Raw genomic sequence first — 17,238 nt, forward strand, 5'->3', positions numbered from 1 at the left:
AACCATTATAGCTCATTCAACAAGTATTTTGACTCTATTTCTTTGCCTAAGATAGATTCTTAAAATATTAATTGTAAATCTTAAGCATGGCATATCAAAAGAATTAATCCTAAGCATAAACCATCAAACGAAATGACAATTAATTAAGAAAAATCTTTTTTTTTTTAATTTTAATTCAATGCAAATAGTCAAATAAAGAATTAAATGAATTTACCGCATGATGAATTTTGGTTTCCTCCGTCGTCCCAGCGTTGGGTTTAGCTCATCATGATGAAAACACACTCAAAAGATTTATTTATAGCTCAAATGGTGTTTACAATGGAGAGAAAAAGAGAAAATGGTGTGAAACTGTAATCTGCGACGCACAAAAGGCGTCACAGAATAAACGATAAATAGTAATAGTCGCAGACGCAGTATCTCTACGACCCACGCCTGTGTGTCATTCTCACTGTTGGAAAACGACTGTCCTGGCGAGTCTGTTCTTCGTGTTCCTCATGTTCATCAGCAGCAGCAGCAGCAGAAACCGAGTTTGGGAAAACTCGAATTTCTTCTTCTCTGGCTCTCCTCAGCCCCCCCAAACTCTCGACACATGTTCTATGATACCTTGTGAACATATTTATACGTGATTGCGATATTGAATCTCCTCCATTAACTCCAAATAATCTTCATTTACTCGGGTTATTTTCTTTTCATTTTTATCACTGATATTTTTTCACGCGTTCTGAAGCTTCCATATTGCCATATTTAACTTCTTCACACTCCAAATAGTGGTTAGGTTCTTCCAAACACGATCAGCACACGTCTAACTCGTTGTAATCCCGTGAATATTTTCTTTTGTGTACGTGCTTCCCTGTTTTCTTCTCATGGATTTTTCAGCAAAATTCGATCGAAACAAACACCCATAATAGCTTTGTTAGGACATATCACAACCACCCATGAAGTTTCAGCGATTGAATCACACAAAAACTCCTCCAAAATCCGATCGAAAACTCTGCCATTGTTGCTGCCATTTTTCCCGCCTTTTTTCATTTTTGAATTTTGGGAAGAAAATGTCCTCCCCCTAATCCTGTACGGGTGTCCCTTTAGCACTTGCCATGGGGTGCAAATAGTATTTTTGGGCGTAAATAATAATTTTTCTGGGATTCCTTCAGCGCATTTTTGGGGTGCCTTTAACACATTTCGGGGGTGCCTTTAGTACTTCACCATGGGGTGTAAAACACCACTTTTCGAGCCAATTTTGCTGCAAGAGCTTATTTTTCGAAAAACATCTACAAAAACATAAACACCATAATAAGTACGAAATCAAGTACTAAGAATACAGAACATTGAGGACAAATTAGACACAAAAATGTGTATATCAATACCCAACTATTTTCTCTGTAGTTGCGTGTTCTGATCTTACTTGTTCTATCTTATTGAGTATTATCTTCTCTAATATTGGCTCTATATTTATCTCTGATAGGTAAGATATAAAAAGTAATCACAAAGCTCTTCGTCTCATCCTTTGTGATTCCATAATAACTTGTTCTATTACCATATAGTTAAGTTATTGTGAGGTGACTGATATTTTTAGGCTGTTCTTCGGGAATATAAGACCGGATTATCAATTGGTTCCTATTCACCTTGATTTATCAAAAGACGGAACAAAAACTTCGTAGGTATTTCTGTGGGAGACATATTTATCTATCAGAATAGACTTTTCTGTGGGAGAAAGATTTGTTTATAAAGTCTTCGACTTTGGGTCGTAGCAACTCTAAGTTGTGGGGTGAGATCAGCTAAGGAAATTAAGTGCGTAGAGTCCTGCTAGGATTTAGAGGCGTAAGGAACGCGATTATACCTTAATCGGTGTGAGACTTGGTTAGGGATCAACTACATTCCAGTCCGAAGTTAACTTGTAGTAGGCTAGTGTCTGTAGCGGCTTAATACACTGTAGTGCTCAAATCTGGACTAGGTCCCGGGGTTTTTCTGCATTTGTGGTTTTCTCACTAACAAAACTTCTGGTGTCTGTGTTGTTTCTTTTCCACATTATATTTGTTTATATAACTGAAATATCACAGGTTGTGCGTAGTTCAATCAATTGGTAAATCCAACCTTTGGTTGTTGATTGAAATTGATTAACACTTGAACATTGGTCTTTGGTACCGTTCAAGTTATTTCTCATCACAGATCTCTATCTGTTCGATTGCATATTGTATTGAGAAATTGAGATATAACTCTTGGATATATTTCCTTGATTGAGTCTGACTGTCTAGTTGATTCTCTTGGAATTATATTGGAGTTAATTCATATAGATTTCTGAATGAAATATTGGGTGTGATTGTTAGACCCCCGCTTTTGCAATTGGTATCAGAGCAGGCAAACGCATTAAAGACCTCCTAAGTCTGTGTTTGTAGCAATCTGACTCTACGGGCCGAAGTGCTATCTCTATAAACGTACTGCCAGTCTTCGATGACTCGAATTACTTATGGTGGAAAATTTCTATGTGTGCCTTTCTTCAAGCGCGTGATTTTAAATCATGGGTTCGTGTTGTTAATGGCTATGATCCTCCAATGGTTATAGTAGACGGTGTAACTATTGCAAAGGATATTGGTAGGCATGAGCCTGACGAGATTCTTGCTGCAAAGCAAAAATCTGACGGCTTAAATGCTATCATACATACCATTACCTCAGATCTTCAGTACCATTTGACTACGTGCACTCGGTCTAAAGATGCTTGGGATATCTTAGAAACCGTATTTGAAGGGAATACCTCTGAAAAAGAATCTAGGCTTCAAAACCTAAATTCTGATTGGGAAAACCTTTGTATGGATGATGAAGATTCATTTGATGAATTTAATCACAAAGTGTCTGAAATTGTTAATGTATCTTTTTCATTAGGTAAGATTATTCCTAAAAAGAACATTGTGATGAAAATTCTCAGATAGTTACCAGCTAGATACGATTCTAAGAAACATACCATCGTTGAAGGAAATAACCTTGATACACTTTCTAGAAATACTCTTGTTGGGAAGTTAAAGATCTTTGATCATGAGCATACATCTAAATCTGGAAAGGATATTTCTTGACGGAAGTAAAACTGTTGGCAACTCTGTAGTTGATCCTATTGAGACTGATTCATCAGATGAAGATCTTGACAACTCAGTCTCACTGATCACAAGACAGTTTAGAGATCTTCTTTTGAAGAGAATTAAACGGTTCATCAGAGATAAACCCAGGTCATCAGTCAAACCTCATGGTTGTGCCTCTCCTAAAAACAGGGACACCGTCGATACTGATGATGAGGATATGCAGCAGTGCTTCAAGTGTAAAGGTTTTGGTCATTTTGCTAATGAGTGTCCAAATCGTAGAAAATACACCGGGAACAAAGGTCTTGCTGCAACTCTTGATGAAATGTCGGACCATTACGATTCAAATGAAGATGAAAAGTCAAGTGTTGCATTCCTTGGTGAAAATATTATTTTTTCTAATTGTAGCAATACGTACATCAATCTTGATATTCTTCCTGTAGAAACTTCTTCAACCACTTTGGAGGATAAAATGGATTTTTACTTGTCTACTGAAATTTTTATCTCACATGTTCAAGGTACCTCAATTTGTTTAGCAGCATGCTCATCAATGGTGTCTGAACCGTCCTCCACACTGACATGTTCTTATTGTACTTTTAAGGGTCATGAACTCTCTAATTGTTAACATAAAATAAGATATGTCAACGAATTTCAAAGGAGAGCAAATCGATTAGAAAACAAGCTCTAATTTGTTTAGAAGTCGAATTCATCCGAGCTATGTAAATTCAACTCATCTCCGAAGAAGTTAATTTCTAAAGAAAAAGATAAAACTCTACAGAAAAAAAAGGTCTAAACAATCTATTAAAAATGGTATTAAGAATTCCGTACAAGAATTGTATGGGGGATAGATTATTGTTCACCCCAACACAGCCTAATTGTGTTGAAGGTGCATCTTGTATCATGTGCCCTAATTTAAAAAGAGACAAGATTTATGTATAATCGGGTTTTAGGAAAAGAAAATTTGTTTATTTTTCTTTTTGTTTTATGTAATTCTGTTGATCTTTTCATAATTGATATTGAAAAGGTTTACCCTGTTTTGATTATTAAAAGAGGGTTAAAATCGAAAATTCTACCCTTTTTTTTAGGGTTATGAATTGGTCGTACGTGAATCCTACTTAATCTGTATATAGGTTCCGTAACCCTACATTCCTTTTTCCTTCTCTAAACTTTTTTTATCAAAAGATTTCTTGTGGAGTTAGTTTTGTGTTTTCTTCACAATTCCATATCTTGATGGAGACTCCAAGCATCATATCTTCTTATGAAAAAGATGTTAAAATGATTGTTAAGTCATCAATCATGAAGGAAAAAGTTAAATCCTCATTCCTCTACAACTTTCAAGAGAAAAGGGAAGAATATAAAGAAACCATGGGCTAACCCCTCAAATCTTCAGAAGTTTTCTGGTGTTCTTGAAGAGTTGAAAGAAACAAGGATGGAGATTCAGCAAATAAAGGCTATTGTTCCAAGAACTCTTCAAATCCATAAGGCCCTGGTTCGCCATCCGTCTAGAAGGTTCGTTCGAATTGACTAATTTCTTCATGAACCTTATGTTCCAATGTCTGTTGATGACAAGGAGTTCGGGGACGATAATTTTTTTTCCAAGAATCTTAATGTCTAGAAAACTTCTATGAGAATTTATTCTTGTGTTTTAAGAAGGATAACTTGGGTTTGGAATAGAAAATATTGTGATTACACATAGCTATTGCTAACGATTTTCATCTTGCAATGTTTTAGATTTATTTATTTAAATTCTAATTTATTTGGAAGATGATTTTGCAATATTAATCTTTATGATTTTATATATTGCAAAAAACATTATGGGATATGTGTGTTTACGTCCGCGAACTATGATTATCTCATATATGTCAAAAGTTAAGTCTATTATGTCTTTATGCAAATATTGATAAAAGATGGAATGAAATTTTGAATATTCCGCAGTATTGATCTTTCCATGATCCACTTCTATGTGAAAGTACTGTATGGCTCCGTAAGTTTTCTTATGTTGAGCACTTACGATTAAATTAATCATTAAGGTTCTCTTGTGGTTAATTTATTCGAGTTTTCTGGATATAAATTCATGTTTCATGTGATTTGTTAATGTCCAAAGAAATCCTTCTTTTCTCGAAAAAGTAAGGTCGCTCTTGTTGTTCTTTCAGGAATGACATTTTATGGGGAAGAGTTCTTAAATGAACTTGTGCTTAATTGCAAAATCTTTGTGGGGAGTGCGGCTGTGGAATATTGAAGGATTTATCTTGTATCTTTATAATCTCCTTGATGAATACACTAAGTTTCGACTATGTGAAATCATCGAAACAAAGTTGATATGTTCTCTTTTAGTCATGAATAATCTCTTTGATAATTTCATTATGATCCCGCTAGATTTCGTACCTTTGCCAATTTATATTGACAAAAATGGGGAGAATTCTTTTGTAGTTCACACTACATACATATGGTTTACGGATCATTATGTAAGAGGGGGTGGTTTTCATTGTGAGATGAAGTATTGGCTAAGGAGGAGTGATACATATCACCACAGTATTATTGTCAAAGTTGTGAAATAGTTGAACTTTGATGTTGTGTAACAATACTATGACACTGTATAACAATAATTGAGAACATTTGTTATGGCTACGGATCTTCAACAACAATGATGCTGAGTTGAACACGTTCAAAATCACTGGAGTAATTGGAGTGACGAAGAATTCAAGGAATATTGAAGAACCAAGGAAATCAAGCATGTTGGATAAGAAGCTACAAAGTTTATTTATTTTGTAATCCATATGTATGGATAGTTTTGTCACTAAAACTGACAAAGGGATAGATTGTTAGAGCACTGCTTGGTCGAACTCGCAAGCGTTGCTATCTCAAGCTTGTTTGTAAAATTTAGGTGATCAAAACTATAAGTCTTGATTTCTAGTCTACCTACAGTCTCAGATTATGATAAAAATGTGTAGTTGATCTTTAGACTTCACGGCGTTCGTCGATTGAAGACGAAGATCTACTGAGTGGAGCTTGGAGGAACTTCATCAAAAAAAGGGTATGTGGATACTAGAACTTATATATCACTCAGAAGTATATTCTATTGTATCTCCTATTGAGACTGAAAAAGCGGGGGGGTCTAACAACCACACCCAATATTTCGTTTCGGCAATCTGCATGGACTAACTCCAATATAATTCCAAGAGAATCAACTAGACAATCAGACTCAATCAAGGAAAATATATCCAAGAGTCATGTCTCAATTTATCAAATCCATCTGCAATCGAACAGATAGAAATCTGTGAGCAGCCGGATTAATTTGAGAAATAACTTGGATGGTACCAAAGACCAATATCCAAGCGTCAATCAATTTCAATCAACAACCAAAGGTTTGATTTACCAGTTGATTGAACTACGCATAACCTGTGATATTTCAATTATATAAAAAATATAATGCGGAAAAGAAATAACATAGACACCAGAAGTTTTGTTAACGAGGAAACCGCAAATGCAGAAAAACCCCGTGACCTAGTCCAGATTTGAACACCACAATGTATTAAGACGCTACAGACTCTAGCCTACTACAAGTTAACTTCGGAATGGAATGTAGTTAAGACCTAACCAATCTCACATTGATTAAGGTACGGTCGCGTTCCTTACGTCTCTGAATCCCAGCAAGACTCTACGCACTTGATTCCATTAGCTAATCCCACCTACAACTAAGAGTTGTTACTCCCAAAGTCGAAGACTTGATAAACAAATCTGTATCACACATAAAAGTCTATTAAATAGATAAATCTGTCTCCCACAGAAATACCTACGATTTTTTGTTCCTTCTTTTGATAAATCAAGGTGAACATGAACCAATTAATAATCCGGTCTTATATTCCCGAAGAAGAGCCTAATAGTATCAATCACCTCACAATGATCTTAACTGTATGGTAGCCGAACAAGATATTGTGGAATCACAAAGAATGAGACGAAGAGCTTTGTGATTACTTTTTATCTTACCTATCGGAGATTAAATCTCGAGCAAATCTTAGAGAAGATAGTACTCAATACGATAAAACAAAGTAAGATCAGAACACACAACTGCAGAGAAAATAGTTGGGTCTGGCTTCAGAATCCCAACGAAGTCTTTAAGTCGTTAACCTATAATGGTTTTAGGAAAAACCTAGGTTAAAGGAGAATCGACTCTAGTCGCAACTGGTATCACGCAGGAGGTGTGGGGATTAGGTTTTCCAGTTGCTAGAGTTTTCCCTTAGATAATCTTCAAATCAGGGTTTGCAATCAATGTTACCTTGATAACAAAGCATTCAATATTCATCGTTAGATGAAAACCTGATTAGATTCAAACTAATATCTTTCAACTGTTAGATTGTCTTAGCTTGTTACACACAAATGAAATGTACCTTTATTTAGATATGGGTAACCGTACCTAAACGTGTACATTTATTTGGATCAACAATAGTTAACCGAAGTTAGCCATATGAACACTTCCATATTAACCTTGTTCATCTTAATCACAACTAGTTCAAATGAAACTATTTATAGAGTTGTTCAATTGTTTATATTCTCATAGAAGTATACAAGACGCAATTGAAGCAAAATCGGTTTTGATTAACTCGAATCAATTCATGAACATTATAGCTACGGTTTGCAAAGATTGCATTCCTTATTACATAAATGTATTTGTTCATGAGTATGTAAACATACTTAACCAATTTTAGAATTTAACTCACTCAGGTATGTAAACGGGTACGCATATCTAAGTTCCCGGACTTGGTATTGTTCTCCAGTATGCAAACAGGTACGCATACTGTCGTTCATGACCGAACTCAGTTGAAATCAGTACGCATAAGGGTATGCATATTATAGTTCCCGGACTTCAATTGTTGAATCAGTACGCATACATGTATGCATACTAAATTCCCGTACTTGGAATACACTTGCAATAATTAACATACAAGGACACATACTGTGCTATCCAATCAATGGTTAATTGTTCTAAACTTCCATTTTAATCATTGAAACATTCTTGGAAGACAAGAATAGCTGTCTCACACAAACTATTAGCTTCAAAGCAATTTTCAAGTGATCAAATGATCAATACGAAACATTCCGAGTCTATATCAAATGACTGTCTCACACAAATCATATAAAATGTTACCAGGTGATTTTCACATGATCATCTTTTATTCTCGTCAATAATAAAAGATGAACTTGGTTAAAGCGAAAGCATACCAACACATATTTCGAGAAAGATATAAGCGATTTAAACTCAGCTCGAAATATCAAATGTGTATAATATAAAGTATATATAGTTGTACGACTTTTGTCTCAATAGGAGATATAATAGAAATAGACTTTTGAGTGATAGATGAGTTCAAGTATCCATATACCTTTTGGATATGAAGTTCCACAAGCTCCCCTTAGTAGTTCTTCGTCTTCAATCGATGAACGCCGTAAAGTCTAAAGCTCAACTACACATTCCAACCTAATCTGAGACATAGCTATAAGTACACTAGAAATCAAGACTTATAGTTTTGACAACTAAACTTGACAAACAAGCTTGAGACATCAACGCTTGCAAGTTCGACCGAGCAGTGCTCTAACAATCTCCCCCTTTGTCAATTTTAGTGACAAAACTATCAATATATATGAAGTACAAAATAAATAAACTTTGTAGCTTCTCATCCAAATGCTTGATTTCCTTGGTTCTTCAACATTACTCGAAATCTTCGTCACTTCCAAGTACTCCAGTGATTCTGAACGTGTTCAACTCAACATCATAGTTGCTGAAGATCCGTAGCCATAACAATAAGAAAACAATTGTTCGCAATTATTGTTATACAATGTCATAATTGAAAAAGCGGGGGTGAAACAACCTCACCCAATATTTTTATTAGCAATCTGTATGGACAAACTCCAATATATTTTCAAGAGAATCAACTAGACTCAATCTTAATAAATTATATCAAAGAGTTATATGTCTCTTTCTTGATTTAATTCATTCTCAAGCAAATAGAAATCTGCGAGTCTAATTGAATACAAGAGAAATCACTTGAATGGTACCAAAGACCAATGTTCAAGGATCAATCAATTTCAATCAACAACCAAAGGTCAGATTTCCAATTGATTGATTCAAACGCACAACCTGTGATATTTCAATTATATAACAAAATATAATGCGGAATAGAAATAACACAGATACCAGAATTTTGTTAACGAGGAAACCGCAAATGCAGAAAAACCCCGGGACCTAGTCCAGATTGAACACCACACTGTATTAAGCCGCTACAGACACTAGCGTACTACAAACTAACTTCAGTCTGGACTGTAGTTGGACCCCAATCAATCACACACTGATTCAAGGTACAGTTGCTCTCCTTACGTCTCTGATCCTAGCAGGGTACTACTCACTTGATTCCCTTAGCTGATCTCACCCACAACTAAGAGTTGCTACGACCCAAAGTCGAAGACTTTAATAAACAAATCTGTATCACACAGAAAAGTCTACAAGAATAGATAAATCTGTCTCCCATAGAAATACCTACAAGTTTTGTTCCGTATTTTGATAAATCAAGGTGAACATGAACCAATTAATAACCCGGACTTATATTCCCGAATAACAACTTAGTATTATCAATCACCTCACAATAATCTTAATCGACGCGGCGAAAGAAGATATTTTTGAATCACAAACGATGAGACGGAGATGTTTGTGACTACTTTTATATCATGCCTATCGGAGATATAAATCTCAATCCAATCGTTACGATTGTACTCAAAATGATAGAATCAGCAAAATCAGATCACACAACTACGAGAAAGTAGTATCGGTCTGACTTCACAATCCCAATGAAGTCTTTAAGTCGTTAACCTGGTTTTCAAGAAGAAACCTAAGGTTAAAGGAGAATCACTCTAGCTAATACAACTAGTATCACACAGGAGGTGTGGATATTAAGTTTCCCAGTTGCTAGAGTTCTCCCTTATATAGTCTTTTAAATCAGGGTTTGCAATCAATGTTATCTCGGTAACAAAGCATTGAATATTCACCGTTAGATGAAAACCTGATTAGATTCAAGCTAATATCTTTCAACCGTTGGATCGAAACCTTAGCTTGTTACACACAAATGAAATGCACGATTTTAGGTTTTTGTAACCCTACCCAAACATGTACATTTGTTGGTTCAACAATAGTTAACCAAATGGTTAGCCATATGAGCACTTTCATATCAACCATATTATTCTTCACCATAACTAGTTCAAATGACTCAAATGAACTAGTTAGAGAGTTGTTCAGTTGCAAGGAAATCTTATGTAACTACACAAGACACAATTGAAGCAAAAATGATTTGATTCACTCGAATCGGTTCATGAACTTTATAGCCACGGTTTGCATTTTGCATTCCTTAGTAAATATAAATAAGTTCACAAACAATCGTCTTTAGATATAACCAACTTAAGTTCGCGGACTTAAGTTCCCGGAAGGAGTTCTCAAACTCCAGCAGATTTCTCGGTTCGAGAACTTCCGCCAGTTCGCGGACTGAGTTCACGGCTCTTGTTCCGGTTCTCTTGATCAACAAAGTTCGCAAACTTCGGTTCAAGGAAAAATAACTTATACATATATGTGTTGCCACACAATGCTTATATCCATCATTGGTTATATAATCTAAACTCTCATTTCAATCATTGAAACATTCTTAGAGGACGTTATTATATGGTTGTTATTCACAAACTATTTTTCGTCAAAGTAAGCAATTTTCAAAGTGATTGAAACGTATCATGACTTTCGTCACTAGGTAAAGGTGAACTTGGCCAAAGCAAAAGCTTACCAACACATATTTAGAGAAATAGATAGGCAAGATAAACTCGGCTCAAAATAACAAATGTGTATAATCAAAGTCTATATAGCAAAACGACTTTTGTCTCAAAATAGGAGATAGAGTAGATAGACTTTTGAGTGATAGATAAGTTCAAGTCTCCACATACCTTTTAGTCGATGAAGTTCCACCATTTCCTTGAGTAGTCCTTCATCTTATATGATGATTGCCATGGAGTTCTTGAGCTCAACTACACTTTCTATCCTAGTCCGAGACTTAGCTATAGTAGACTAGAAATCAAGACTTATAGTTTTGATCACTAACATTGACAAACATGCTTGAGATAGAAACACATGCGAGTTCGACCGAGCAATGCTCTAATAATCTCCCTCTTTTTCAATTTTAGTGACAAAACTATCAATACATACGAAATACAAAAATAAATGAATTAACTTTTGTAGCTCCTATTCCACATGCCTAATCTTCAACATTACTCGAAATCTTCGTCACTTCCAAGTACTCCAATGATACCAAAGGTTGTAAGTTCAGCATCATCGTTGTTGAAAATCCGTAGTTATAACAATGAGAAAACAAGAGTTCTCAATCATTGTTATACAGTGTCATAGTATCAAATTTCAATTGCATCAAAACTTTGACAACAATACTATGGTGATATGTACCACTCCCCCTTAGTCAATATTCCATATCACATGGAAACCACTCCCCCTTACATAATGATCCGAAAACCATATGTATTTGCAGTGTGAACTACATATTAATTCTCCCCCTTTTTATCAATAAAATTGGCAAAGGTACGAAAACGAGATCCTAATGAAATTTCCGAAAGAGACATTTCATGACCAAAAGAAAGCACATATCATCTTATTTAGATGCAATCATATAGCCGAAAATAAATGCATTCATCAAGGAGTTTATAAAGATACAAGATAACCCCTATAATATTCCACAGCCGCACTCCCCACAAAGATTTGGCAATTAAGCACAAGTTCAATTAAGAACTCTCCCCCATATTATGTCATTCCCGAAAGAACAACAAGAGCGACCTTAATTTCATAAGAAAAGAAGGATTTCTTTGGACATAACAAATCACATACAAGTATGAATGTGAATCCAAAATACTCAATTAAATTAACCACAAGAGAACCCATGATTAATTTAATCGGAAGTGCTCAACATAAGTGAACTTATGGAGACTCAAAAATACTCAATTAGATTAATCACAAGAGAACCCATAATTAATCTAATCGGAATAGACAACCAACTTAACCACAAAAAGTAATCAATTTAATTGGTCATGCTCGACATAAGAGAACTTACGGAGAAACAACTAAATAACCAAACAAGGATGATTAATTTAGTTGATCATGTTGTAGTTGCAGGAAATCCTACATTACACCCCTCACAAGATTTTATTAACATTCAACTCATTTTTGGATTAACAATCTTAATTTTATTGATGAATCTTTGAACAATCTTACAAGAAAAGATAAAGGAATCAAGAATAACCACTGTTCTAGATTTTCTCTCTCCTATTTACTTGCTTCTCACTCAAAAAAGATCTCTCTCTTTTCCTTTACAACCGAATGGCTATTTATAGGAAATTACATAGTGGATGACAGCTAATATGTCTTTTATTTTCGGTTATGGCTTGCGACATTCTCGCAACCTTACAATTACTAGTCTCGCAAACTTCCTTATTTTCGCAGATTCGTCACACTTTTCTCATGATTTAGCTAACGTCGTTTATTACGTCATTTCTGAAGTTGTTCTGCGACACTGTTGTGTTGTGTTATTATAATTTCACTGAGGCATTATTGCTGCGAGATTCTGATCCTACATCTTGCCTCTTCTCATATCTTCTCTGCGAAGTAGAGAACGATGTGAGAAATGCCGCAGCTGTCCATCTCTTCATATTCTGCATTTATCACACGTATCCTTTCTTCCATCTATTTCTTGACACGTCTTCTGTAACCGCTGCTTTTCAACTGCTCACGTCTTTTCGCATTAACGGTGTTTATTTCTTCGAGTAAAAAAATCTTCTCTATATATTCTTCTTACTTTTCTTTCCATTTTCTTTTTACTTTCTCTTCTCTTTTTACTCTTTTATCTCTGCAACTCTATTGTTCTTCCGTAAGTTCTGCTACTGTAATTCTTCTCTCTTCAATCTTCTTACTTTTCATCCATTCACATACTCTATATTCAGATATGCCTCCAAGCGGTCAAAAACATGAGAAAAATTTAAAGGAAGTTCAAAAAGATCTTGCCGAGAAAGGTTTCACACTTTCAACCATTCCTGGTGAAAGTGCCAAGTCAATTCTTTCTATCAAACTTTTCTCTGATCAATATTGTGATGATCAATCAATCATAGTTTCGCTGGGTCAAATTCTCGCAAGTCTCCCCATTCCTGTTTATGACCCAGATATTCCTTTGTTCTATGAAATTCTCGCTCACTCGGGGATTTTCGCGAGCTATCTTCCAATTGAGTGGGGATTGCATCCGTCTGATGCTGGAGTTCGCTAACCGTGCTGCTGATAGAGGATCTCTTTATCCTAAAGAGCTTAGGGATCCTAAATTTGCAGACTTGGAGATAATCGTTGAGAAGTACACGGTAGCGAATTTCTTCGAAAATTATGAATTAATATCCATGAAGACAGAGAATACTCGCTGGGGTATTTGCTTGAAAAGGAAAGATAATATTGATGAAGATAAAATACTCATGCAAGATATTGATTGGCACTCTGGTAAGAACACAACCCCTCGCCAATCCAAAGATGATAAATGGTGTGTTTTTCCCTTGATGCTGAAAGGACCTTACATTGCTGGGTCAAATGTTCTTCCTGAAAATCTCGCTACTTATCAACCTTGGGTATTCTCTTGGTCCGAGAAGAAGAAAGAGGTATGTTTCTTCCAGTTTTGCCCACTTTACATTTCTTTATTTTTCTTTATTCTTTTGTTCCCTGATTCTTGCGACATTCTACAGATCCAGAAATTGAAAGATAGTTACCGCAGGACTAGGAAGGCTAGTACCTTGTTAGCTCTTCGCTCATACACAGATGAGGTAAGAAATATTCTCTTATGATTTTAAACAATATATTTTTGCCTCTATTTCTTATTTCTATCTGTGTATGAAGGTTATTGCTGAAATAGAAGAGCCTGCCAATGTTGCGAAGGCTGATGATAAAGGCAAAGGTGCTCTTCGCATGGAAAAACCAACTGCTCCTCCTTCAAAGAAGAGAAAAATCCGTTCTTCCTCTCCTTCAAATACTCCTTCTCATGAAAATTCCGAGAGTGATGAGGATGATGAGGATAATGATGACCCTGCTGCAAATGAAGACTTTCCATCTGAATCTTCAATAACCAAACTCTCTGGCATTTTTTCTAATTCTTGGCAAGGAATGGGAGATAGTCAACTCGCTAATACCTGCAAAGCTCTCGCCACGATTTGCGATGTTCCTTTATTGGATGGTGATAGTTCTCTTCGCGGAGTTTCTAGATCGGTGACTCCCAACTTCCTGCATTCTCTTAATAGTCTGGTGTGCTTTCGTCTTTTTACTTCTTCATTATTGTAACTCAAAATCTCTTTCTATCTTAACATTTCTTGTATTTTCTCGCAGGCTGGAAAAGCTACTTTCGCTGTTGTCTCAGATCTGGAGAGGAGACGCGAAATTCCTGAAAAGAAGAATCTTCAATTTCGTACAAAGAATGAGGAGCTGGAAACTGAAGCTAAGGGTCTTCGTGAGAAGAACGAACAATTAGAAGCTGAAGTCAAAGATCTTCGCGAGAAGAACAAACAACTAGAAATTGATTATTCTTCGCACAAGAATAAAATCTCTAGTCTTCAGCAAGCTAATAATAAACCCTATGGTATGTTACTTTTCTCCTTTCCCTTCATTCATTCATTCATCATGTTGTTCTATCTTATTTGATTGATCCTTTTTGCAGACATTTATGGTCTTTCTGATGAAGCTACCGTTCTTCGTTCATTTCCTAATTCCTTGGATAATGACACCCTTCTTGAGCATCTTAATAAATCCTTAAATAGTTTCTCAAATGATAAAATTTCATCTCTTTCTCTGAATGAACTGAGATCCAAATTTCTCCTCTTAGAGATTGACCATAGATCTAGTTTAAGCTTAGCCAACCAATTTAAACGTTTCTTTCTTAATTCTAAAAATAAAATCAATGAGCTAAGAACCAAAATTAGCGGTCTCATAGATGATAAGGATCGCATTTATACTCAAGGTGCTGAGACTTTGGCGAAATTCCAAGAAATTCTTCTTGAAGTTCAACTTGAACGGGATGAAGCTAACCGCCAAAATCCCGTGCTTAACGAGAGAGAAAACCAAATTCGTTCTCGTCTCCTTATAAATAATGAGGATGAATTCGCTTGGGCTGCGAAAATCTTAGACGATGCCAGAAACGATTTAGGTGTAAATGTTAGTCTCCAAGTTGAGCATACAGCCTTGATTAGAGATATAATTTCTGACAGAGAAGGTTATCAACTGTTCTTCTTCACTAATCTTTTGTTTCTTATGAATTTTCATCAAGTTATTAATTGATTGCCTTTTGCTCGCAGGTTCTGAAAGTAGATATCGCGAAAGAATTGAAGAACTTGAAGCTGAAAAAGGGGAGCTCACAAAGAGTCTTTCTTCTCGCAACGACAAATATTCTATATTAAAGAATCAAATCAAGATTACTGTTGCGAATTTTAAGAACGACGCTCTGCATTTTCGCAATCAAACTATTCAAATGGTTTGTGATGACCATAGTATTCCTCATTCTGATTATCCTTGTCTCTTGGAGGAGATCCCAAAGAACATTCCTAGTCTGGCTATTTCTGATAGCGAAGCTGATGATGAAGAGTCTGATGGTGATGAAGGTTCTGATGGAGATAAATGTTCTGATGCAGACGAAGAAGAGAACAAGTCTGATGAAGATGATGAAGGATCGACTAAGAAGTAGTCTTTGTTTCTTTATTTGATCTTCTGTAATACTTGTACATTTATTCCTTATTTTTATATATTTGCGAATTCTTTTGGTTCCCCATATTCCTTAATATATGAGTTTCTTTCATTTCGACCTGCATTCATTAAAACAATTCTTCCTTGCAATATGGTTAATCAACATAATCATTAATTTTCGATTTTTTGCGTAAATCTATCATGTGGATACAAATAACATTTTCTAATTTCATTCATTCCCATACTTGCCTCTGTTATTTGTATCCAAATGAGAGATTTTGCAGATTTTTCTTATTTTGTGCCTCAACTTCGCAATTGTTTATGTAAAATTTCGCAATCATATGCGAAGTGAATTTTGATTCTTTTCAAAATCTCATTCCTATGTGGTCTTATTTTTCCTTCCTAATTAAAGGTCTTATTATGCCACCTCTTGTCATTGCGACAAAATCGCAGGACGTCCTTGCACTTTCATGCAAAAACCCATTGATCTTGCCTTAACTTTTTTCTTTGTATTATTTCCTCTCCAGGATAGTTGCGACAATATGATAGGCCTAAAATTTCTTGCGAAAATAAAGCCCCATGACATTGTCGTCTTGCGACGAAATCGCAGGACGTCTTCGCACTTTCATGCGAAAACCCATTGATCTCGTCTTATATTTCTCTTTTGTATTATTGCCTCTTCAGGATTGTCGCACAAATATGACAAGCCTTAATACCCTTGCGAGTAAAAAGCCTCATGACATTGGCGTCTTAAGACACTTATCAGCTCCCTAATGGAGGGTGCCGCCCTTATATTCCCCCTGGTTGCCCCTTCAAGGAGGCGTACCTCTACCATACAAAGTTGGCTCCTCCCATCCGGTCTTAACAACAACCAGTTTTTTCGCAGCCTCTTATCCCTTTTACCTATAGGATTTATGGTTACGAGACTGCACCCTAAGTGGGGTTTTCTTCGGGCCGAGTGCAGTATAAGCCAAGACTTGTCAAGAATGGAAAGGTACGCTCCAGACGCCCCTGGCACTCTTGACTTAACCGTGTACCTCGGCGCCTTGGTCAGATTCTGCACTCCTTGGGAGAGTCCTTATTACCTTAGTCGCCCAACCTAAGTCATATGCTTAAGCTGAGAATCCAAGGTGCCTCTCCCAGATGGGCTTTATTGACCCCAAATCTCCATGACTCAGGTTCCGGGGGCGGTGTAGCCTTTCCCTGAGCCATGCAACAGGTACCCCCTTATATGACGTACTTTAGGTCTTACATTTTCCTCTTGCGAAATTGTATTCGCGAACTAGGGTGTACGCCATAAAGGTTCGCCCCTTTCTCTTTTGTCATTGTTCTCTGATTGTCTTTTGTAGAATTCATTGTCTCTGCGAGATTCTCGCACATCATTATATC

The sequence above is a fragment of the Papaver somniferum genome, chromosome 7 (genome assembly GCF_003573695.1).
Source record: "Papaver somniferum cultivar HN1 chromosome 7, ASM357369v1, whole genome shotgun sequence".
NCBI lineage: Eukaryota > Viridiplantae > Streptophyta > Magnoliopsida > Ranunculales > Papaveraceae > Papaver > Papaver somniferum.